The sequence below is a fragment of the Ranitomeya variabilis genome, chromosome 2 (genome assembly GCF_051348905.1).
Source record: "Ranitomeya variabilis isolate aRanVar5 chromosome 2, aRanVar5.hap1, whole genome shotgun sequence".
NCBI classification, from domain to species: Eukaryota; Metazoa; Chordata; class Amphibia; order Anura; family Dendrobatidae; genus Ranitomeya; species Ranitomeya variabilis.
The window spans coordinates 544,373,393-544,400,632 of NC_135233.1; the positions used below are offsets into that span (position 1 = coordinate 544,373,393).

General features: G+C 44.8%; 1 protein-coding gene across 6 annotated transcripts in view; it reads right to left on the reverse strand.

Moving 5' to 3' along the window:
* Nucleotides 1–27,240, reverse strand: part of SMPD3 (sphingomyelin phosphodiesterase 3) — a 567,374-nt gene that overhangs the window by 177,354 nt on the left and 362,780 nt on the right. The gene's annotated exons all lie outside the window — the stretch shown is intronic.

Below are 27,240 nucleotides of genomic sequence, written 5' to 3' on the forward strand. Positions count from 1 at the left end.
CCTTTGAATTTCAGGGGTGTTTTTACCATGGATGTCCTGTGTGCTATAATGAAAATGACACGAATAAGGTCACAAACACTTCCTACGGCCAATTATATTACACCTTTTTAGCTAAAAAGCGCTACTTACAGGGCTGTGGGTACACAATAAGGGTGATGTGGGAGCATGAGTGGAATGAAATGGTTGAAAATGATTCTAACCTTCAAACATTTCTCCACCAGATGGAATTTCCCGTCCCTTTAGACCCCCGTGATGCGCTTTATGGCGGCCGAACTAACGCCATTAAGCTCTATCACCATCTGGAAGAAGGGGAGACTTTACATTACTACGATTTCACCAGTTTGTACCCCTTTGTAAACAAAACTAAAACATACCCTGTAGGCCACCCAGACATCATCTATGACAATTTTGGATTCATTAAAAAATACTTTGGCATTGCTAAAGTCAAGGTCTACCCACCGAGAGATTTATTTTTTCCGGTTCTGCCGGTAAAACTCAACAAAAACTTAATGTTTCCCCTTTGCTACACATGCGCTGTAAATTCCCAGGCAGATGTTTGTGCTCATAGTGATGAAGAACGTGCCCTGACAGGCACCTGGTGCACTATAGAGCTCGAGATGGCGATAGAAAAAGGGTATCGGATCGCGCACATCTATGAAATATGGCATTTTCCTAAAACCACTGATGAACTGTTTGCTCCCTACATTAAATTACATCTTAGGGATAAGCAGGAAGCCTCTGGTTATCCTAGCTGGTGTACTGATGACGACAAGAAAAGGCAGTACATTGACTCTTTTCTTGAAAAAGAAGGTGTCCAATTACGGGCTGAAAATATAGCTGTCAATCCTGCGAAGAGACAGATCTCCAAGCTTTTCTTAAATTCTTTATGGGGAAAGTTTGCTCAGAGATCTAATCTATCATGTACCAGCATTGTTAGGGATCCAGATGAGCTTTTTAAGTATTTGTTCCTGCCATACTATGACATTTCGATGTTACATTTCCTTGATGATGACACCTCAACCATTAACTGGAAATACGCAAAAGGCCACCACACACTCAACAAAAACGCAAACATTTTTATAGCGTGTTTTACAACAGCGTATGCTCGGTTAGAGCTCTATTCGCTGCTGGACCGGCTGCAGGAGAGGTGCCTTTATCACGACACAGATTCAGTTATTTTTGTACAGAGAGATGGTGAGTGGCAGCCACCTTTAGGCGATTACCTGGGGGAGCTGACCAGTGAGATACCCGATGGTACACACATCACAGAATTAGTATCCGCGGGCCCCAAAACTTACGGATAGGGTTGAGCGACTTTGATTTTTATAGGATCGGGTCGGGTTTCACGAAACCTGACTTTCTCAAAAGTCGGGTCGAGTGAAATCGGCCGATCCTATAAAAAAGTCGGGGTCGGGGTCGTCCGAAACGCGAAGCCCAATGCAGTGCAATGGGATACTATGGTCCCCAGGGTCTGAAGGAGAGGAAACTCTCCTTCAGGCCCTGGGATCCATATTTAAGTGTAAAATAAAGAATTAAAATAAAAAATATTGATATACTCACCCTCTGACGAGCCCTGGTAGTAATCGGCATCTTTCGTTCCTATGAATGAGCGCGTTCAGCGCCTTAGATGACGTCACGGCTTTGTGATTGGTCGCGGCGGCCCACGTGACCGCTCAGCGGCCAATCACAAGCCGTGACGTAATTCTCTCAGGTCCTAAATTCCTCATTCTAGGAATTTAGGCCATGAGAATTACGTCACGGCTTGTGATTGGTCACTGAGCGGTCACGTGGGCCGCCGCGACCAATCACAAAGCAGTGACGTCATCTAAGGCCCTGAACACGCTCATTCTTAAGAAGGAAGGCTGCCGGAAAGAAGCAGGGCACGTACGAGGGTGAGTATATACCTAATAGGAATATACTCACCCTCGGCTTCTTTCCGGCAGCCTTTCTTCTTAAGAATGAGCGTGTTCAGGGCCTTAGATGACGTCACGGCTTTGTGATTGGTCGCGTCGGCCCACGTGACCGCTCAGCGACCAATAACAAGCCGTGACGTAATTCTCATGGCCTAAATTCCTAGAATGAGGAATTTAGGACCTGAGAGAATTACGTCACGGCTTGTGATTGGTCGCTGAGCGGTCACGTGGGCCGCCGCGACCAATCACAAAGCTGTGATGTCTTCTAAGGCCCTGAACGTGCTCATTCTTAGGAACGGAAGATGCCGATTACTACCAGGGCTCGTCGGAGAGGTGAGTATATCAATATTTTTTATTTTAATTCTTTATTTTACACTTAAATGTGGATTCCGATACCGATTTCCGATATCGCAAACATATCGGAACTCGGTATCGGAATTCCGATACCAGATTCAGAAGATCGCCGACCTCATGGCCGACCCCACACAGGGGTCGGGTCGGGTTTCATGAAACCCGACTTTGCCAAAAGTCGGCGACTTCTGAAAATTGTCGACCCGTTTCGCTCAATACTACTTACGGATACAAACTCAACACCGGTAAAACTGTCTTAAAAGTTAAGGGGATAACACTAAATGTCGGTAACTCTCAATCTATTAATTTCAACAGTCTAAAAGATCTAGTTCTGGACTACCAGCGCAATTCTGTCACAGAAACTCAGAAACGTATTGTCGTACAACAGCCGTCCATTGTGAGAAATAAAAAGTACTGGGATATTGAGACGAGGCCATTACGCAAAACACAAAAGTGCGTTTACACAAAGCGGCGACTATTAGACGATTTCGCCACATTACCTTTTGGGTATTAGTCGAGTATTGTGGTGATGGATACCCGCCTGCAACACCCATTCTCATGCATTCTAGCCGGCCCGTCTAATTCTGGAAAGAGCTATTTTGTAAAACAACTGCTATATAATATTGAAACTAATTTTTCTCAGAAACCTAATAATATTGTTTGGTTTTATTCGTGTTGGCAAAAACTATATGATGAAATCTCTCTCTCTTTTCCCAACGCCAGATTTGTGGAGGGTCTGCCGAATACATTCGTAGATGACAAATTATTCCCGCCGGAGAAGGTGAATTTGGCTATTGTTGATGCTCTCATGGAGAGTGCTCGTGAAAATTGTGAGATAGAAAAAGCCTTTACCAAGTATGTGCACCACAGAAATCTCAGCATTTTCTACCTGGTACAAAACATATTTTGTCAGGGTAAGAAAAGCCGCACGATAATTTTAAACACAAAATACATGGTGTTTTTTAATAACCCCCGAGATAAATTACAAATTTTAACTCTAGCTCGCCAGATGTATCCCGGAAAAACACGTTTTTTCCTAGAAGCTTTTGAGGATGCCACGGGGGAGCCTTATGGGTATTTGCTTGTAGATTTGAGATCTAACACCCCTGAGGATCTGCGCTTAAGGACCGGATTGTTTCCACCAGCGTTGCCTGCTGTCTATGTTCAAAAGAAAAACACTTCTAAAAAGTGAATTTTACCCGGTATCAGACATTCTACGCTGTGTGCGTTGTGCTGTAAAGATGTCTGAGAGACTCCGGCGTAACTGGGCTCTTTGAAAAACTCTGGTGAAAGCAACCCCCGCTGTCCAAAAGTCTATTTTGCGCAATGCAAGCAATGATTTAACTACAGCCATAGGCGAGATTGCTTTAAACATCTTAAAAGGCAGGATTCCGCTGAAAGAGTGTCAAAAAGGCATATTAAAGAAGTGGCGTAAAGCTATAAGAACCCTGAGCGACAGATCTCAGCCCATAAAGAAAAAGAAGTGTCTACTAAAGCAGGCCGGCGGGTTTATCGGCCCTCTTTTAGCTTTTGCAATTCCAATAATAACAAGCCTGCTCGCAGGAAAATAATGGAGCATACAGAGAAAATGTATCTAGTGCCCAAACAGGAGCTAGACAAACTAAGGCCCTGTACTACAGATAACATACGCAACAGTGTTATTCGGCGGCTTGATAGTGAAATTAGTGCCATTTTACAACGTCGTGACATTCCTGATGATGTGAAAATTAAAATGTATAGCACAGTGCTACAGCGCTACTTGGTACATACGCGACACAGCTCAAAAGAAGTAACGGCTTTAAATCTCGTTAGCACTCCTGATCCTGATCAGCAACAATTGTCAAATACCGACTCTGATAAAAATCAAGAGGTCGCTGAAATTGTCAGCCATATAAACCAAAGATATAAAAAGAATGCTGAATTTTTACTAAACAGGTTACTGCAGAATAAAAATGTTACAGCCTGGAATAATAAAGCTGAATTTATTTTCAAAGGATCCGTAATACCAGGGTCTAACTTACTGGATTTGGTACGCAGAGGTGGATCTAGCGTTTCTGGCACCCGGGGCAAGAATTCATTTTGCCCCCCCCACCCCCCAAGGACATATGCCCCCCATCAGCCCCATCATTGTCCTCTCCTCCTCCACCATCCCCATCATTGCCCTCTCCTCCCCCCACACACACACCATTCACTTCTCTGCACATTCCCCTGCAGCGCGATACACAATACTGAGCCACACACACATTCACACACACACACACATACACACACACTCACATATTCACACACACATATTCACACACACACATTCACACACTCACATACACACATTCACACACACACACATACACACTCACATACACACACACACACACATATTCACACACATACACACATACACACACACACACACATTCACACACATTCACACACACACACACATACTCACACACACATTCACACACACAAACATACACACACACACACTCACATACACACACATTCACACACACCTCTCACCTCTCCTCGGGCTCTGCAGCAGCAGCTCCATTGCCTTCCTCTGACACAGCCGGCCACTGAATGATGACGTCATCCAGCGGCGCATCTGTGTGAGAGGAAGCAAGAGGAAGCAGGAAGACAGATCGCTGGGCAGCGGAGCTGCAGGGATTTCTCCCTGCCCACTGCAGCCACTCTGCAGGGGCTCCCCTCCCCCTCTGCACACATTGGGAGCCGGCACTCTGCAGCTTCTCTGTGCCGGCTGTCAGCTTGACAGTCGGCACAGAGAACAGCTGACTCCCAGACCGGGGGCGGCAGAATGCAGCTGCCGGGGGAGACACTGCGGACCGCCGAATTAGGCGGCCCGACTGCGCCCCCCTGTCGGCTGCACCCGGGGCACATGCCCCGGCTGCCCCCCCTAGATACGCCACTGTTGGTACGTAGTACAACACAGAGTCATGCTCTGACCGGCAGAAATTTACCACTGGGTTGGGATTCATTTATGCATGCTATGGCCGAGCTAAATATACTGTCTACAGTTGTGGGTAATCCCACTACTAGGAAGCTTTTAGATGAATTAAAATTTTCCAGCAGTGAGACACACGCTGTATCTACACCACAGAAGCTAGCCCCGCCGCCACATACAATTCAATCTTTACATTCCCCGTCATTAGGTACCACACGTGGTACTCTGCTACCTAAAAAAAGGTCTCTACCGATGCTACAAACCATGTGGCTCACGATGTAAAGAATGTACTGGATAAATGCTGTACATGGCTTGTAACACTATATTATTTATTTTGTAAGAAGTGTAATGATGTATGTTCATTGTATTTGTGATACTATTTATTTATTTTGTAAGAAGTGTGTTGATGTATGATCATTGTACTATTTAATGTTTGCTTTTTTATATTCTGTAAGAATTTTATATTATTTAAATGTCTTTGAGATGTATTTATTTTACAACAATAAAATCTTTTAAACTTTTACAATATCATGTCTTTGGTTTTTATAAATGTATAAAACACACCGCTTCATACTTGCGGGTGTTGTAACATGGTCACTATTCACTATATGCGGTCATTGGGAATAAAATACAATGAGCCTGGTGTTATAAACCACATGTAAAAATGAGAATCCTAGGATATAAAATTATATAAACAGCATTGTGTGTTATAAAACACAATTTTGCACTATATGTGCTCATTGGGAATAAAATACAATGAGATTGGTGTTGGTGTGTTATAAAACACAATTTTGCACTATATGTGCTCATTGGGAATAAAATCCAATGAAACTGGTGTTATAAACCACGTGTAAAAATGAGAATCCTAGGATATAAAATTATATAATTGGCATGGTGTGTTATAAAACACAATTTTGCACTATATGTGCTCATTGGTAATAAAACACACTGCCCTGATTACAGAATAATCGCACATCAGCTACATATAAAATGAAAATCTAATATAAAAACAATCAAATACTGTGATAATAATCACTGTATCAAATACTGTGATAACAATATCAAACTGTATCAAAAGCTGCCAGCCAGGGAGCGCAGACACCCAGGGAGGGGAGGGGTTACACACTTTGATAGGGGCGGGTCCACCTGTCAAATTGAGTTTGACGAGTCATCTCTCTGCTACACTACTTCCATATCATGCATCCACAGGGCACACTCCCATAAACGCTCGCCAGGTGGATAGTTTACACAGCATACCGGACACACATAACTTTCATGCCCTGGGCAACAATTCGTCTGCAGCCCCCTTTTGGGAAACCACCATTCCCCGGGACTCCACCCCATTTTGGGTCACTAACCCTATTTTGGTTACCGCCCCCTTTTGGGACTCCACCCCCTTTTGGGCAATTATCCCTATTTGGGTCACCACCCACTTTTATGGACACCACCCATTTAAAGGAACACCACCCTTCCCCGGGGTACACCCCGTGGACTCCCCATGACACTCCCAGGCCCCAGTTCGCACAGTACATCAGAATGTCCCTGGGCTTGCACTAGCCCTTTAAGAGTCTGCACAACCTGGAGCACAATTTTTTTTTTCTCAACACTTCACCAGTTCCTGCTGGCACTGCTACAGCTCCTGCTGCCGTCACAAATCACTGGCACCTCCAGGTGCTGATCACAAACAGCTGCTGCCAACTCTGCAGCTCCTGCTGCTGTGGAACCGCTTGCTACAACCGCGGTTACACTCCACAAGGCTCTACCACAGACTTCGTGGACCGCCGATCCACAGCAAGCCGATTCTCACCTTCGTGGACCCGCCAATCCACAGCAAGATGCTTGTCAGCTTCGTAACCCCGCCGAGTTACAGCCAGACACAATCTTCGTGGCCCCGCCGAGCCACAGCAAACAACTCTGAACGTGCCTCCTGGACCGTTGCCCGTGGTCTAGCACCATATGTGAGATAGCGCTCACTAGCGTATTGGGGAATACTCGCTTGGCAGCAGGATAAACATAGACAGGCACGGTTTTTTCAAATAAATAGTCCATGTGGTTTATTATCCACTCAGCAAAAACCACGGAAGGCCATGTTCCACATCACAGACCTCACATAATACTTAGCACTTCACAGTATATTGCTTTGAAGCACAGTCAGTAAACATGCAGGACCTTACTTTGTCCAGTTGTCCTGGGTGACTGCATGCCACACAGTTCAGTAACTGACTTTCATTAAGGCACATAATCCTTTCCCCATACCCGGGGTTACCTCGTAGGAGCTCCTGCTCCACAGGCTGACTCCTTGTCAGTCCATGGTCCTCACCACAGGTGATCTGTCGAGGTGATATTCAGGATGTCCGTCGCCCGACTGGGACCGTCCAACACCCCAAGCCACCAGTACCAGAGTCCCACCACGTGCTCTTCAGGGAGTCCACACTCCCAACACTTAGGCTTCCAGGACCTTCCAGCACAGAAACACTCAGGTCCACACTCAGAGAGCATACAGGAACCTACAGGGACATGTGACCCACACCCTGGTCACATTATGTACCTGTAACCACTCCCACAGGTGAGGTATGGATCACATGGGCTGGTCACGTGATTCTGACATCATTGCAGGTCCTCAAACACCCGCACTGCCGAATAGGAAAAAAGGGTGCAGTGAGCACCCTCACCCAGTGGTGAGGTATGTGGGAAGCCAGACCCCCCCATCTCTCACAGCTACCTGCAACCCGGACCCAGATTCACTAAACAACATCTTAGTACTCATGTGCACCAAAGATCAAATACTCCGGGTTGCATTGTAGGGAGCATCTCCCCATATCAAGGGAGACTTACAGCGCAGAAGACCTGCTCCTCTGTGACACATACTGGCCTTTCACCACAATGCCGGACACTGTCTCACTATCCCCAATACGCCTCCATGCATCTCCTGGGGAGCACATACAGCGCCCCCCAGCTATAACAGGGGTCAGTGCATCACACTATGCCCAGGCAACGCTGGGCTCTTCAGCTAGTATATATATATATATGTAAATGCAAAGCAGTCATCAAAGCAAAAGGTGGCTACTTTGAAGAACCTAGAATATAAGACATATTTTCAGTTGTTTCACACTTTTTTGTTAAGTATATAATTCCACATGTGATTCATAGTTTTGATGCCTTCAGTGTGAATTTACCATTTTCATAGTCGTGAAAATATAGAAAAATCTTTAAATGAGGTGTGTCCAAACTTTTGGTCTGCACTGTATATATATATATATATATATATATATATATATATATATATATATATATAAACTGGGCAATATACTACGTGGCTGTGCAATATACTACGTCACTGGGCAATATACTACGTCACTGGGCAATATACTACGTCACTGGGCAATATACTACGTAACTAATAATAATTATAATAATAATTTTTATCTATATAGCGCCAACATATTCCGCAGCGCTTTACAACTTATAGAGGGGACTTGTACAGACAATAGACATTACATCATAACAGAAATCACAGTTCAAAACAGATACCAGTAGGAATGAGGGCCCTGCTCGCAAGCTTACAAACTATGAGGAAAAGGGGAGACACGAGAGGTGGATGGTAACAATTGCTTTAGTTATTTGGACCAGCCATAGTGTAAGGCTCGGGTGTTCATGTAAAGCTGCATTGAACCAGTTAACTGCCTAAGTATCTGTATTGTATCTGTATCTGTAAGTATCTGTATGTGCCTAAGTATTGTAACTGGGCAATATACTGCGTGGCTGTGCAATATACTACGTAACTGGGCAATATACTACGTGGCTGTGCAATATACTACGTCACTGGGCAATATACTACGTCACTGGGCAATATACTACGTCACTGGGCAATATACTACGTCACTGGGCAATATACTACGTCACTGGGCAATATACTACGTGGACATGCATATTCTAGAATACCCGATGCGTTAGAATCGGGCCACCACCACCTAGTATATATACATATATATATATATATATATATATATATATATATATATATATATAGTGTGTGTGTGTGCATATATATATATATATATATATATATATATATATATATATATATATATACAGTGGGGCAAAAAAGTATTTAGTCAGTCAGCAATAGTGCAAGTTCCACCACTTAAAAAGATGAGAGGCGTCTGTAATTTACATCATAGGTAGACCTCAACTATGGGAGACAAACTGAGACAAAAAAATCCAGAAAATCACATTGTCTGTTTTTTTATCATTTTATTTGCATATTATGGTGGAAAATAAGTATTTGGTCAGAAACAAAATTTCATCTCAATACTTTGTAATATATCCTTTGTTGGCAATGACAGAGGTCAAACGTTTTCTGTAAGTCTTCACAAGGTTGCCACACACTGTTGTTGTTATGTTGGCCCATTCCTCCATGCAGATCTCCTCTAGAGCAGTGATGTTTTTGGCTTTTCGCTTGGCAACACGGACTTTCAACTCCCTCCAAAGGTTTTCTATAGGGTTGAGATCTGGAGACTGGCTAGGCCACTCCAGGACCTTGAAATGCTTCTTACGAAGCCACTCCTTCGTTGCCCTGGCGGTGTGCTTTGGATCATTGTCATGTTGAAAGACCCAGCCACGTTTCATCTTCAATGCCCTTGCTGATGGAAGGAGGTTTGCACTCAAAATCTCACGATACATGGCCCCATTCATTCTTTCATGTACCCGGATCAGTGGTCCTGGCCCCTTTGCAGAGAAACAGCCCCAAAGCATGATGTTTCCACCACCATGCTTTACAGTAGGTATGGTGTTTGATGGATGCAACTCAGTATTCTTTTTCCTCCAAACACGACAAGTTGTGTTTCTACCAAACAGTTCCAGTTTGGTTTCATCAGACCATAGGACATTCTCCCAAAACTCCTCTGGATCATCCAAATGCTCTCTAGCAAACTTCAGACGGGCCCGGACATGTACTGGCTTAAGCAGTGGGACACGTCTGGCACTGCAGGATCTGAGTCCATGGTGGCGTAGTGTGTTACTTATGGTAGGCCTTGTTACATTGGTCCCAGCTCTCTGCAGTTCATTCACTAGGTCCCCCCGCGTGGTTCTGGGATTTTTGCTCACCGTTCTTGTGATCATTCTGACCCCACGGGGTGGGATTTTGCGTGGAGCCCCAGATCGAGGGAGATTATCAGTGGTCTTGAATGTCTTCCATTTTCTAATTATTGCTCCCACTGTTGATTTCTTCACTCCAAGCTGGTTGGCTATTGCAGATTCAGTCTTCCCAGCCTGGTGCAGGGCTACAATTTTGTTTCTGGTGTCCTTTGACAGCTCTTTGGTCTTCACCATAGTGGAGTTTGGAGTCAGACTGTTTGAGGGTGTGCACAGGTGTCTTTTTATACTGATAACAAGTTTAAACAGGTGCCATTACTACAGGTAATGAGTGGAGGAAAGAGGAGACTCTTAAAGAAGAAGTTACAGGTCTGTGAGAGCCAGAAATCTTGATTGTTTGTTTCTGACCAAATACTTATTTTCCACCATAATATGCAAATAAAATGATAAAAAAAACAGACAATGTGATTTTCTGGATTTTTTTGTCTCAGTTTGTCTCCCATAGTTGAGGTCTACCTATGATGTAAATTACAGACGTCTCTCATCTTTTTAAGTGGTGGAACTTGCACTATTGCTGACTGACTAAATACTTTTTTGCCCCACTGTATATATGTGTATATATATATATATATATATATATATATATATATATATATATATATATATATACATATATATACATATTTATACACAGTTGTGCTCAAAGGTTTGCATACCCTGGTAGAATTTTTGGTTTCCTGGCCTTTTTCAGAGAATGTGTATGATAGCACCAACGCTTTTTCTCCACTCATGGTTAGTGGTTGGACAAAGCCATTTATTGTCAAACTACTGTGTTTTCTCTTTTTAAATCATAACGACAACCCAAAACATCCAAATGACCCTGAACAAAAGTTCACATACCCCATTTATTAATACCGTGTATTGCCCCCTCTAACATCAATGACAGCTTGAAGTCTTTTGTGGTAGTTGTGGATGAGGTTCTTTATTTTCTCAGATGGTAAAGCTGCCCACTCTTCTAGGCAAAAAGCATCCACTTCCTGTAAATTCCTGGGCTGTCTAGCATGAACTGCATGCTTCAGATCTCCCCAGAGTGGCTCAGTGATATTGAGGTCAGGAGACTGAGATGGCCACTCCAGAACCTTCACTTTGTTCTGCTGTAGCAAATGACAGGTTGACTTGGCCTTGTGCTTTGTATCGTCATTTTGGAACGTCCAAGTACGTCCCATGCGCAGCAGTATTTGCCGCTAAAATGCTGCATTCATCTTTCCTTCAACTTTTACCAAGTTTCCTGTGCCTTTGTAGCTCACACATCCCCAAAACATCAACGATCCAACCCCGTGCTTTACAGTAAGAATGGTATTCCTTTCATCATAGGCATTGTTAACCACTCTCCAAATGTAACGTTTATGATTGTGGCCAAAAAGTTCAATTTTAGTCTCATCACTCCAAATTACCTTGTTTCAGAAGTTTTGAGGCTTGTCTCTGTGCTGTTTTTGCATATTGTAGGTGAGATACTTTGTGGCAATTGGGCAGTAATGGCTTTCTTCTGGCAACTCCACCATTCAGCCCATTTTTCTTCAAGTGCTTCATTATTGTACATCTTGAAACAGCCACACCGCTAGTTTTCAGAGTCCTGCATTTCAGCTGATGTTATTTGTGATTTTTTTTTCTTTGCATCCCAACAATTTTCCTGGCAGTAGTGGATAAAATTTTTGTTGGTCTACCTAACTGTGGTTTTGTTTTTACAGAGCCCCTGATTTTCCATTTGATAATCACAGTTTGAACGCTGCTGCATTATCATGACTTTTGGATATGGGATGGACCCCACTCCATCTTAAAACCACCATAACTACTGTAAACCTAGGTGCTAAAATAAATACACAAAACACATTATTTTGGTTGTCAAAATGGCCACAGCTTTTATTCAAATCACAGGATTAAATAATCACAGTAGGAGTCAGGTGGAGTGCTAGTACATTGGGATTCACAAGTACTACGATATCCCCAGCTGTCTGACATACAGCACCAGGTCAGACAGCCATAAAGGGGTGGCATGCACTGGCTTGCCATTCAAGCAGAGCCAGTAAACTTTCAGGGCACCAATGACCCTATTATCCTCACTCCTGTGCTTAACCACTGTGCCCGCCCCTGATTGATGTTACCATTACAACGTCCTTGAGGCTGGCCACCAAAGCCGAGCCTGCTCACCACCATGAGGTTTTACATCCTCTATTAGTTAATATGAGTCCACCTTAACTTGTCTGCACCTTCCACCTGACTCCTAAACCGCCACCAGCGAGGCCATTTGACACCTTGAATGGACTCGACCCCCATCACCCATGCCTAATAAAGTCATCAACCAGTTCTGCTTGCTATGGAAAGACTGTGCATATGAGTAACAAAATTCCAGGGCTACAAAAGATTAATTTTAACAATGCAACACTACCAAATTATGATCGATAATATGGTAACTACAGCAAAATAACAGCCACTAAACATCCTGCAATGAGGATCCTATAATGGTGAATGCGGAAACTATACCATAATAAAGGGGTAGCCACAGTCTGACCACCTGTATAATGACATCTGTCATGCCCCAAAAACTATTATACCAATTCACAGATTTTAGTTCTAGAAACCATTACATACAGTAGCTGGGATGCAGTAACCAATTCTTAAACCCACTTACTATTACTACCCAAAAGGTGATGAGTGTATATAAAGAGAAAGATACTATAAACAAGGAGTAATTAAAAGCCATATACAATATAATATCGACAGTATAACCGATCATTAAATAATTTAAATAATTTATGTAATATTTGGACATAGTAAATGAAATAAGCCTATAGCAGAAAAGTCTACAAAGGCATTATTAATAACCTTGCCACGCCATTGTTAATTGCTTTACAGGCACTTGATAACATATACCATTAACCCTCTCCAACTGGGACAAAGGCATTGGGAATAGGCACATTGCCCTTCGTGTTAATGCGCTTGATTACTTCACCCCTAGCCGCTCCCACTGGCTCAAGGGCATCGGGATGCACTTTGTTACTTTTCGCTTAGTCACTCCCACTGACTCCAGGGCACCCATATTAGGTACATTGCTCTTCAGTTTAATGCCCCATATTACTGCATTGTCCAGATGACAACCTTGAAAGAAACAGGAGTTGGTCAATATAAACAGTCAAAATCTGTGCCTCAGCATTCTCAAGTCACATGAAAAAAGAGAGCGTCCTTGAAGCTACCGATTGTATTGAAATGCATGCCTATTTTATTTTTTTTTGTTCCATCTATTGTTCCTAGCTCATAGGACCCAATTTAATTTGTAGGCATGGAAAATATGATTGCCATGACCACATGGACTTTACCCTAACAGAGTCTTGTAAGATATAAATGCTTCTGGAGACCAGGGGGCCATACCGCAGTGGTCACTCCTCCACACCAGGGGGCCATACCAAAGATGGTTACCCCTCCATACCAGGGGGTCATACTGTGATGTACACCCCTCCATCCAGGGGCCATACCTGAGATGTTTACTCCTCCGCACAAGGGGTCATACTATGATGAATACCCCCCAAAACAGATGGTCCATACCTGAGATGGTTACCCCTACTGACCAAATTATAATTAGCTTCAAGGACCCACTAAAAAAGAAACAAATAAGTGTTTTTTTTTTTTAGTACACACCTTTATTAAAACAAACATACAATAACCCAACAAAGCATAAATAACCTTAGCTCGCTGGAAGGAGTCCTTGAAGCTCATAAGATCTGGCGATTACTAAACATAAAGTGAACATAAAATGTACCAATTACTCCCAGCCGTTACCCCATTGGCTCGGGAGCACCATAACCACAGGGTTCCAATGTTCACTTGAACTTCCTGAGGATCCGACAAACCCTTGCCGAAACTCCCCTCCACATTGCACCAGATCCAGAACCATACTTAATACCAAAAGGAGGAATCCATATCCCAATGGATCCCCCAGACCAATTTGTAACCAACTTCAAGGACACCCCCAACTGCCCAGCTCCAGATAATCCACTCAGTCTGTGCTATCCACCATCTTAGGTAATATAAAATTAAAGGGAACCTGTCACCCCGTTTTTTCGGTATGAGATAAAAATACTGTTAAATAGGGCCTGAGCTGTGCATTACAATAGTGTAGTTTGTGGACCCCGATTCCCCACCTATGCTGCCGAAATACGTTACCAAAGTAGCCGTTTTCGCCTGTCAATCAGGCTGGTCTGGTCAAAAGGGCGTGTTGTCTTCCCCCAGATTTTGCGTAGTTTTCCGTTGGTGGCGTAGTGGTGTGCGCATGCCCAAGGTCCAGAATCCTCTGCCAGGGGATTTAAAAGAGCGCGCTGTTCGTTATTCATTGGTGATCGGTGGGCGCGGCCATCTTCCTTTGGCCGCGCGTGCGCAGAAGCGGCGCTCTGCTGGCCGCGACGCTCTGCTGGCCGCGGCTTCAGGAAAATGGCCGCGGGATGCCGCGCGTGCGCAGATGGATATCGCGGCGGCCATTTTCCTGAAGCCGCGGCCAGCAGAGCGCCGCGGCCAGCAGAGCGCCGCGGCCAGCAGAGCGCCGCGGCCAGCAGAGCGCCGCTTCTTCGCATGCGCGGCCAAAGGAAGATGGCCGCGCCCACCGATCACCAATGAATAACGAACAGCGCGCTCTTTTAAATCCCCTGGCAGAGGATTCTGGACCTTGGACATGCGCACACCACTACGCCACCAACGGAAAACTACGCAAAATCTGGGGGAAGACAACACGCCCTTTTGACCAGACCAGCCTGATTGACAGGCGAAAACGACTACTTTGGTAACGTATTTCGGCAGCATAGGTGGGGAATCGGGGTCCACAAACTACACTATTGTAATGCACAGCTCAGGTCCTATTTAACAGTATTTTTATCTCATACCGAAAAAACGGGGTGACAGGTTCCCTTTAAGCACTCGGTGGGTATACACCATTCCTGCAAATATATGAAGGGGACAATATAAGAATTAAAAGAACATACAATAAAACATCAAAGCATAAAGAACATTAACATGCTGGGAGGAGTGGTTGAAGCTCATAAGATCTGGTGATTACCAAACAAAAAGTGAACATAAAATGTACCAACAATTACTCCCAGCCGTTACCCCACTAGCTCGGGAGCACCACAACCACAGGGTTCCAATGTTCACTTGAACTTCATGAGGATTCAACAAACCCTTGATGAATATCCCCTCTACCATTCACCAGATCAAGAACCAAATTAAATTCCAAAAAGAGGAATCCAAATCCCAATAGATCCCCCAGACCAATTTATAACCAATTTCAAGGACCCCCCCAACTGCACAAGATGTGGGATAAGTGAAGATGAAAACACCATGTAAGTTTACAACCAAGGTATATTACAGGTTGATACTGGAAAATGTCCCATCATAAGGTCAGATAAATTCGATGAAGGGCAATGCTGTGTTATATGCTGCAACAATAAAGAAGCCGCCTGCTCCTCTACAGCAGTTACAGACAGGCTCTCTAATCACCAGCTGCATATATATCGTAATAAAATATAATATGTAGGTCTAGTATAAGCTGCTTACAGCCATAAATGTATGTGCAGAAAACTGCAAGGTCTGTGTCCCCAGTCAGTCACACTACCTACATACAACAGACGAGAGACAGGGCTGAAAACTGGGCCCATGATGTGTCCTCCAGAGCAAGGTTCAGCATCACACTTGGCGTGCCAACTCACTGTCCGCCATGTACTGAGTTATTAGTGCCCACTCACTGCCCGCCATGTGCTGAGTTATTAGTGCCCACTCAATGCCCGCCATGACTGTGTTAGAGGTGCCCACTCACTGCCTGCCATATGCTGCGTTATTAGTGCCCCACTCATCACCACGCCATGTGCTGAATTACTCCCCAAATTATTGACACCTGATAAAATATATATAGTAAGGCTCCAGGTAATCCATTCAGGCTTGTGCTATCTACCATCTTAGGTAATATAAATAAGCGCTCAGTGGGTATAACCCGATCCTGCAAACATATGAAGGGGACAATATACAGAAAAAGGGGTGGATATATCAGGTAGGACAGCATGCAACATAATAGGACTAAAGGCTGCCATATCGCCAGAAATAAAGCACAGATTTGGAAGTCATGCACAAAGGATATGTGCAGCAAGGAATGTAACCTGGAGACCCAGGATCTAACATGTACTCAAAGTCTGTATACATGATAAGCATGCTGCACAGAGATGGAACCTTTACTCATATATCACATATAGATAGTGAGAGTAACCTGTTATGCTGGATCTGTACACCCAGCATCATCAGACTGTACTGTAGCAGAGATGGAGCCTTTACTCATATATCACATATATATAGTGAGAGTAACCTGTTATGCTGGATCTGTACACCCAGCATCATCAGACTATACTGTAGCAGAGATGGAGCCTTTACTCATATATCACATATAGATAGTGAGAGTAACCTGTTATGCTGGATCTGTACACCCAGCATCATCAGACTGTACTGTAGCAGAGATGGAGCCTTTACTCATATATCACATATATACAGTAGTGAGAGTAACCTGTTATGCTGGATCTGTACACCCAGCATCATCAGACTGTACTGTAGCAGAGATGGAGCCTTTACTCATATATCACATATATATAGTGAGAGTAACCTGTTATGCTGGATCTGTACACCCAGCATCATCAGACTGTACTGTAGCAGAGATGGAGCCTTTACTCATATATCACATATATATAGTGAGAGTAACCTGTTATGCTGGATCTGTACACCCAGCATCATCAGACTATACTGTAGCAGAGATGAGGTCACATACAGGTCACCAGACTCCATAAATGGGAAGGGGGAATCAGCACACAGCAGCATGCAATGCACAGACATGAAGTGCAGCCTCTTACCCTCATATATATATACGGTGTATATATACACCATCCCCTGTTACTGCTCCCCTTCACCAGTGACTAGTACCTGTAACTGCCCAGCTTCACGCTAGCAATAGCAGACACTGTATGTGTCAATGCTCTGACCTATCATACATACACCCAAAACTCATGAAGACTCTGTATAATACAGCAGAAATGTGATACAACAGCCATGTCTGTAAGGAGGTCACACAGGAGCTGTCTCTGCAGTGTGTGAGGCAGCTTGTAACAGACCCATGAAGGAACATGGCAGCTACATGAATCTCTGAGGTAATATTGCTCCCAAATAAGAAGTAAGCTGATACTACACTAATACATGATGAATGTGGAGTAGTATATCAGCCATGTCTGCAGGGAGGTACACATGAGGGAACATGGCGGCTACATGAATTTCTGAGGTTGTTTGATGTTTCCTTAATGTTTCTTCCTGTCCATCCTATGAGAGAAAGAGGGAGAGCCAGAGTTGCCTCCCCTATATAAGCCCCACCCTCCTCACAGTAATACACCAGGCACAAACATCTAAACTCCTTCCTCTTAAAGCAACAACACTCTTATTTAAAATCTACACCGCAATACAAACAAAAGCTGCAGGAGTTCTCGGTCCACCCATCCCCAAGTCATGTCCACCTCCGTCTAGTCTCCGGTGGTTTCTATTCCTTGGATATCTTTTTGTATCCCTTTCCTGCTTTATACAGTTCAACTACCTTTTCCCATAGATCCGTTGACAATTTGTTTGCTTTCCCCATGACTCGCAATCCAGAAATGTCAGTGGCTGGATGAAAGATGCAAGAGTCTGTCTGGATGACACTCAGCTTTTATGCACACACTGATTACAAGCAAACAGGTTACAGGTGAGGATGTTAACTTTAGTAGCTATTCAAACCCATTTGTGTCAACTTCTGTGCATGTTATCAGGCCAAAACCACCAGGGTATGTAAACTTTTGATCAGGGTCATTTGGATGTTTTAGGTTGTCATTATGTGACACGACCCAATGGGTGGTCGGTCAGCAGATGGCATAACAAACTCATAATGGGATGGAAAAGGGGGGGAAGGCCCTATCAATAGGGAAATGAAGGAATGGTCACCTCCTGCTGAAACCTAAGCCTGTCCCTGCACTCCCCTAATGCCCTAAGTGCGTCCTTTGATGTGAATTCTGTTCTTGGGCTCCCTCCGGTGGTTATAAGTGGTAGCGCTGCTGTCTGTCCTTCACAGCAGTTATCAGGTGTTTCCACTCTGGACTGGGCTATTTAGTCTGGCCTCACCCTTTAGTCAGTGCCAGTTGTCCATTGTATTCTGGAGGATTCACATCCCTTCATGGTTTCTCCTGCTTCCTGGTCTTTTCACCAAGATAAGTTCTGCTTGTTTTGCAGCCCACATTTTTTGGGCCTTATTGTTCAGTGCATTTCATGTTTTTTCTTGTCCAGCTTAATCTGTGTAATGATTTATGCAGTCAAGCTGGAATCTCTGGAGAGGCAGATATACCCTCCATATCTTTAGTTAGATGTGGAGTTTTTTGCATAGTTCTCTGTCCTATCTTTCCTATTTAGCTAGATTGGCCTCCTTTGCTAAATCCTGTTTTCAGCCTGTGTATGTTTTTTCCTCTCCTCTCACAGTCAATATTTGTGGGGGGCTGCCTATCCTTCGGGAATTTTCTCTGAGGCGAGATAGTTTTCCCTTTTCTATCTATAGGGTTAATTAGTCCTCCGGCTGTGTCGAGGTGTCTAGGATCAGTAGGTACATCCCGCGGCTACTTCTAGTTGCGGTGTTGAGTTCAGGGTCCGCGGTCAGTATAGATACCACCTTCTCCAGAGTATGTCCAATGTTACTCCTGGGCCACCAGATCATAACAGTCCTTCCCCACCACCACCATCAGGAACATCGTCCCTCGCTGTCACCTCACACTGCCCTGGCTAGTGCACTGGCCAGCAAGGAGCACTAGCCTCACCACTGCAGAAGGTACCACACAGGGGATAGTGACAAACACAAAAGGGACAAGGAATAAACACAACACTTAGCTTCCAGACACCGCTGCCAAGCTCCACACCGCAGATAGCACAGCAACAAGACTCTAAAACTCCACTCAGCATAGGATACGACCCTAGGACCTCAAACAGCTTTTACACACTGGCATCAGAGAGCTCCTCACACACTGCCTGGTCTCCAGAGAAACTCTATCACCAACAGTCAGCTGATGCATAAGGTGACCATTTAAAGGATGGTGGGAGTGGTCACCACCCACATCAGCTGACCCAGCAGCACTGCAGCTATACCAGATTGCCAGCAGGGGGGGAACTGACATTAACCCCCGATAGTCCTAAAACAAAAAAAAAGCTACTTTTAAAACAGAGTGGAACCAGAGCTGCCACAAATCCAAAAATGAATCGTGCCAGATTTAAAAAGAGTAAACACAGTAGTTTGACAATAAATGGCTTCACCCAACCACTAACCATTAGTGGAGAAAAAGTTTTGGTGTTATAATTCATATCCTCTGAAAAAAAGGCCAAGAAAGCAACAATTCTGCTGGGGTATGTAAACTTTTGGGCACAACTGTATTGTCTATCTGTATATACATATTTGCCCAAAATAGAAAGGAAATGTGTAATCTTTAACTTTAGCCCTTTTAGAGATCATTTCATCTTCAACTTGCTTAACTGTTTACAATAACAGTCATTTTGACCAGGGGTGTCTAAAGTTTTGCATGCCGTTGTATGTGTGTATATATATATATATATATATATATATATATATATATATAATATACACCAGCCCCCGTGTCTCCTAATTGATGTAAAAACACTAGTCCCAGTGTCTCCTATGTGATGTATGTACACCAGTTTTCCAGTGTCTCCTATATGACATATATACACCAGTCCCAGCGTCCTAGTGTCTCCTATGTAATATACAGTGTACAGTATACAGCACAGTACGCTTTTGACTTTCAGGCTTCATATCTCACCATCCACTACAGCTTCAAATGTAAGACTACTATTATTTTATAGACAATCATCTTGGTTATCTCATACATGAATTTGGTTGGCAACTTTAGCATATGATTAGGTATGCAGATTCTTGTCATGTCGCTATATTGTTACTATGTAGCTCCTGGAGATGAAAAATCTTTTTCTTCCTGTATATTACAACCTGTTCTCACATTCCCTATAGCTCAATGTTTGATTAGGTTGATTTCCAAGCGAAAGGTTAATGGGTCAAATCAAGGTGTAGCTACTAAGAAGCAGTGGCGTAGGAAGGGGGGTGCGGGTGGGGCGGGCCGCCCCGGGCGGCACAATGCCGGGGGCGGCTCCGACCCAGAGAGGAGGAGGAAGAAAAAGAGAGAGGCGGGCCCTTTAAATTTTCGGGCGGCGCCGGCGCCACGACCAGGCCCCCCCTCCCGGTGCCAGCGCTGGCATTGGGCCCCCCTTTAATACTCACCTCTCCTGGTTCCTGCGGCAGCTGCAGCGTCTTCAGCGCCCTCTGACTCTGCGACGTCTCAGGGAAGAGGGTGCGATGACGTCATCACTGCGCGCTCAGCCTCTCTGTCCTGAGCGTTGCAGAGCCGGAGAGACGCTGAGTGCACGGGACCTGCGCTGGGAACGGGAGAGGTGAGGATTTTACTTTTTTTTTTTTTTTTCTTTATGTCTGACTCAGACAGACTGGGGGCAATATGCTGGAGACAGACTGGGGGTAATATGCTGGAGACAGACTGGGGGCAATATACTGGAGACAGACTGGGGGCAATATGCTGGAGACACACTGGGGGCAATATGCTGGAGACAGAATGGGGGCAATATGCTGGAGACAGACTGGGGGCAATATGCTGGAGACAGACTGGGGGCAATATGCTGGAGACACACTGGGGGCAATATGCTGGAGACAGAATGGGGGCAATATGCTGGAGACAGACTGGGGGTAATATGCTGGAGACAGACTGGGGGCAATATGCTGGAGACAGACTGGGGGTAATATGCTGGAGACAGACTGGGGGCAATATGCTGGAGACACACTGGGGGTAATATGCTGGAGACACACTGGGGGTAATATGCTGGAGACAGACGGGGTAATATGCTGGAGACACACTGGGGGTAATATGCTGGAGACAGACTGGGGGCAATATGCTGGAGACAGACTGGGGGCAATATGCTGGAGATACACTGGGGGCAATATGCTGGAGACACACTGGGGGCAATATGCTGGAGACACACTGGGGGTAATATGCTGGAGACAGACTGGGGGCAATATGCTGGAGACACACTGGGGGTAATATGCTGGAGACACACTGGGGGCAATATGCTGGAGACAGAATGGGGGCAATATGCTGGAGACAGACTGGGGGTAATATGCTGGAGACAGACTGGGGGCAATATGCTGGAGACACACTGGGGGTAATATGCTGGAGACACACTGGGGGTAATATGCTGGAGACAGATGGGGTAATATGCTGGAGACACACTGGGGGTAATATGCTGGAGACAGACTGGGGGCAATATGCTGGAGACAGACTGGGGGCAATATGCTGGAGACACACTGGGGGCAATATGCTTGAGACACACTGGGGGCAATATGCTGGAGACAGAATGGGGGCAATATGCTGGAGACACTGGGGGCAATATGCTGGAGACACACTGGGGGCAATATGCTGGAGACACACTGGGGGCAATATGCTGGAGACAAACTGGGGGCAATATGCTGGAGACAGACTGGGGGCAATATGCTGGAGACAGACTGGGGGCAATATGCTGGAGACAGACTGGGGGCAATATGCTGGAGACAGACTGGGGGCAGATTGCTGGAGACAGACTGGGGGCAGATTGCTGGACGCACTGGGGGCAGATTGCTGGACGCACTGGGGGCAGATTGCTGGACGCACTGGGGGCAGATTGCTGGATGCACTGGGGGCAGATTGCTGGACGCACTGGGGCAGATTGCTGGACGCACTGGGGGCAGATTGCTGGACGCACTGGGGGCAGATTGCTGGACGCACTGGGGGCAGATTGCTGGACGCACTGGGGGCAATGCTGGACACACTGGGGGCAATGCTGGACACTGGGGCAGATTGGTGGACACACTGGGGGCAATGCTGGACACTGGGGCAGATTGCTGGACACACTGGGTGCAATGCTGGACACTGGGGCAGATTGCTGGACACACTGGGGGCAATGCTGGACACTGGGGCAGATTGCTGGACACACTGGGGGCAATGCTGGACACTGGGGCAGATTGCTGGACACACTGGGGGCAATGCTGGACACTGGGGGCAATTCTGGACACTGGGGGCAATGCTGGACACTGGGGCAGATTGCTTGACACACTAAGGCAATGCTGGACACACTGGGGCAATGCTGGACACTGCGCCTGTGCGGCCGCCCTGCTTGTGAATCCCAGCCCCGCACTCTGCATAATGCATAACACACTGTGGGGCTGGGATTACCAAGGTGGGTGGCCGCACAGGCGCAGTCTGCAAGCCTGGCTGTGACGTCAGACGGCCAGAGCTCTCTGCGCCTGCACCAAACAGCGATACACAGCGCAGGCACCGGATTTCATGGGTAAACAGTGCTGAGGGGGCGGTGCCCGGCGTTGAGTGACGGCAATGGGGGGGGGCGCCAAACTCGGAATCAGCCCCGGGCGGCAAAAGCTCCAGCTACGCCAGTGCTAAGAAGATTTCCCAAGAAATGAGAAGCAGCATCATTCAGCTCTGATAGGTGTCTCTTGGCTAAGAAAATTGCCAAACTTCATCATGCGAGTGCCATGACAGTTGGAATATACGAAATGAAGTCCGTCCATACATTCAAAAGCCAAGAGCTGGACATCCAGGCAAAATAAAGGAGTCAACCATAGCTGAATGTATATCTGTCAGAGGTCTGGGAGAAAAAGACTCTAGACTCCGGCGGGAGCAGACGTGCCTATCTGCTCTCTGCAAGTCAGAGGACATAACACGGCGCCGTGCTACTGGCAGCCCATTGCAGCAGCAGCTACTCTTTTGTCTCTTTTGTCTCTGTATGTTGTTTGTTCTTTTGGACTTTCTTTTGGACTTTCTGCTGGCTTTGGTACCTTTTTGGACTCCTAATTTGTAACCGCGGATTTATGGATGGTTTATACTCTGTGGATCGCACTGTTCCTGTATGACGGACCATTGTGGGAAGGTGGAAACCATTCACCCATACAACCAACTACCTCTGGACACACAGAGCTAGATTAGCACCTGGATCTGCCACTACTACGTACATCCCCCCTACAGGTACATGCAACTCCTAAATCGATATCAGTGATGTAACGCACCCATGGGCATGAATCTAATACAACCACTACCAGCCACAGTTCCACAATAATGTTAACGACTAGCACACTCCAAAGAATTGTGATGCAAAAGGGGTTTGTTTAATATACACACAATAATCACAAATGTTTCGGTCTGTAATGGACCTTCATCAGTGTGCTACAGAAAAAAATAATAAAAATTGTGCATAAACAAAATTAATAAGAAACAAAAGATAAATAACAAAAGTATATACATCAAAACAAGGTCATGAGCAGCACTGGAGATACAACATTCTGGTACATCCAACACAATAGATGCTCAAATGCAGAGAAACTTATATAGGAAAATAAGGATGCAGCGATATTGAAAAGTAGTGGGCATGGCAAGGAACCTATAAGGATTGTGCTATCCACCATCTTAGGTAATATGAATAAGCGCTCAGTGGGTATAACCCGATCCTGCAAACATATGAAGGGGACAAGATTGGAGCTCCTCATGGTTAATAATAATAATAATAATCTTTATTTATATAGCGCCAACATATTCCGCAGCACTTTACAATTAAGTGGGGACATATACAGACAAATTCAATACAAGTTAAGACAATTTAAACAGAGACATTAGGAGTGAGGTCCCTGCTCGCAAGCTTACAATCTACAAGGAAATGGGGGGGACACAATAGGTGAAAAGTGCTTGTTATTTCAGGTCTGGCAATTATAATAAATAGGGATTTTCATATAAAGCTGCATGATCAGGTCATCAGCCTGTGTGTTTAAGTGCAATAGTCAAGTATCAAGTGCAGTTATCATGAGCATGGAGGGTGTGGAGACAGATGAATAGTAGGGTGCAGATTCAGAATAATATTTGGAAGGTTATGGGGGTTATGAGGAGCACGAAAAAGGAAGGCAAGGTGTGCGTATAGAGATCGTGTACGGGAGGAGAAAGTTACATACCTAGATTTGTAGCGAGCATGGTGTAACCCCAGTACAGTTATGTCGGTTTAATTTGCATCTGGAGTAGAACAAAAATAGTATAATGTAATATAACGAGATGTATAACCCATGTGTCTATAGAGGAAGGGAATAAATTACCTACCAAAAAATTGTGGTGAAAGACTATCACACATAGTGTGTGGTTTTTTTTTGCCTTCCTCTGGATCAACATGTTAGGGCATGTTAGGTTAGGCTATGGGTTGAACTAGATGGACTTAAAGTCTTCCTTCAACCTTAATAACTATGTAACTATGTAACATACGGTATGTTAATGTATAGGAACATATGCTTATAGCAGCCAGTATTAGGTGGCAGGTCAGTCTGGGGAGGAAAAACAATGTACAGCAGTACATTATTATGTAGGTAACTACAACACGCAGAAAAAAAGGGGTGGCTGCAAAAGGCAGAGGGGTAAACGCATGCCGCTAGAGGACTTACCCTGTAAGTGGAAGAGAGAGACCCGGTCACTACGCGGTATCCACTGCAAGTAGAGTGAAGGTATGGCCTGTTAAAATCTCTCTATATAGAGCATGTGAGAGATCAGCGTGTGTGGCATTGCATTTTACCTGCGGACTTTTCAAAAATGGTGCAGAAAAATCTCACATGAATCCGCAACGTGGGCACATAGCCTTAGAGTTAGGGTTGGAATTAGAGTTAGGGTTGGAATTACCCCCACATGTGGGGTATCAGCGTACTCAGGACAAACTGGGCAACAAATATTGGGGTCCACTTCTCCAGTTACCCTTGTGAAAATAAAAAATTGCTTACTAAAACATAATTTTTGAGGAAAGAAAAATGATTTTTTATTTTCACGGCTCTGCGTTGTAAGCTTCTGTGAAGCATTTGGTGGTTCAAAGTGCTCACCACATGTCTAGATAAGTTCCTTGGGGGGGACTAGTTTCCAAAATGGGGTCACTTGTTGGGGGTTTCTACTGTTTAGGCATATCAGGGGCTCTGCAAACGCAACGTGATGCCTGCAGACCATTCCATCAAAGTCTGCATTCAAAAACATCACTACTTCCCTTCCGAGCCCCAATGTGTGCCCAAACAGTGGTTCACCCCCACATATGGGGTACAGTATATACGTAATTGAAGCCAAGGAATTATTACTATTTGTCTCACAGAGGTTTCCCCTTATTATTAAAACCTTCTATCTTTATTACTTATCAATAAAACCTTAGTACATAAATACCTTAATAATATAACACCAGCACCACAAAAAGACAGAAATACAACCAGGGGGGGTGCCTATCCCTATACTGGCCTATCTCAACCTGCCTACTTGCGGAGGTTGGCACCCTAACCCTGCGCAGTGGCGCCCCCGCTCCTCGATGGCTCACCCTGCTACCCCTGCTGGGCCCTATAGTGGCAGGGGGTGAGGAAGATGGTGAATAGGCAGGTGAGAAAGAAAGATGTGTGTGTGCGCAATGTCATGCGTACTGAGAGGATTTCTTCTTAGCTGCATAAACTAGGCAAATACTGTATTCTGCAATTATTATGTTCTGCTACTAGATGATAATTCAAACTACCCTAGGTTGTGTAGATGTCACTAATATGACCTAACAGAAGAAATATATCTTAGCTGAGTAACCTGATGCTCTTTTTGTAGGATACTTTCTATGGAACAAATGGAGGATACTTTCTATGCCCTCACAAATCATGAATTTAAATAGTGCAAAAGAGAATTCCTGGGTTCAAATGGTGCAACAAAAAGGATGCACTGCATATATAATGATTTTACTATCTAGAAAAGCTATAGATGTATCCCTTCAGCTAATGCGTATAGTATATGCTTATGGACCCACATACAATATACAATGCCCCATGTTTATCATAATTTATGCATGCATGGATGACTGCAACGCACACAATTAAGGCGGCAGAAAAACAATTGCACACACCTAGGCCAGAAAAATATATAACAAAAAACCACCACCCTAAAAAACAATCACATGTATCATAGATGAATAGCAATTCACAATAACCCGAGCCAATTGGCCATGTATTCAATCAACTCAAATGTGGCTACCAAGCCACACATCTCATTAGTGCCTATATCAGGTTGAGATAAATATCTCTTTCTCTACCAAGACACATGTATCATCAGTGTCTGTACCAGGTTGAGATCAATGTCTCTTTCTCGACGCGTTTCCCCTCTGCCGAGGTTCATCAGGAGAAAATGAAAACCAGGGTACTTATCTCGTTGCTGCGTATACCAGCCAGAGATGAATGAATGCCATAAAGTGGTAGGGACAATCCCCTTGCGGTGTAATGCCATGCCGTGTGCGTTGCAGTCATCCATGCATGCATAAATTATGATAAACATGGGGCATTGTATATTGTATGTGGGTCCATAAGCATATACTATACGCATTAGCTGAAGGGAACAAAGACCAGTGCTCCTGCCGAGCCGTCACAAAGCACCTTAGAATTTGTTCCAAAGACTGATTTGTCCTCTCAGTCTGAACATAGGTTTCAGGGTGGTAAGCAGAAGTCAATCCCAAGTTTACTACAAAAAGCTTTCCATAATTTAGAGACAAATTGTACTCTAAACAACTATGTGTCTTCCTTCCGTATAAGTTGCTGTTCACTGTTTACTGTTGTGTGATCCATCTATAGCATCAAAGACACGGAGACAAACCACTGGAAATGTGTGTGTGTGTGTGTGTGTGTGTGTGTGTGGGTGGGTGGGGTGGTCTCTCTGCTTGCCCTTTCCT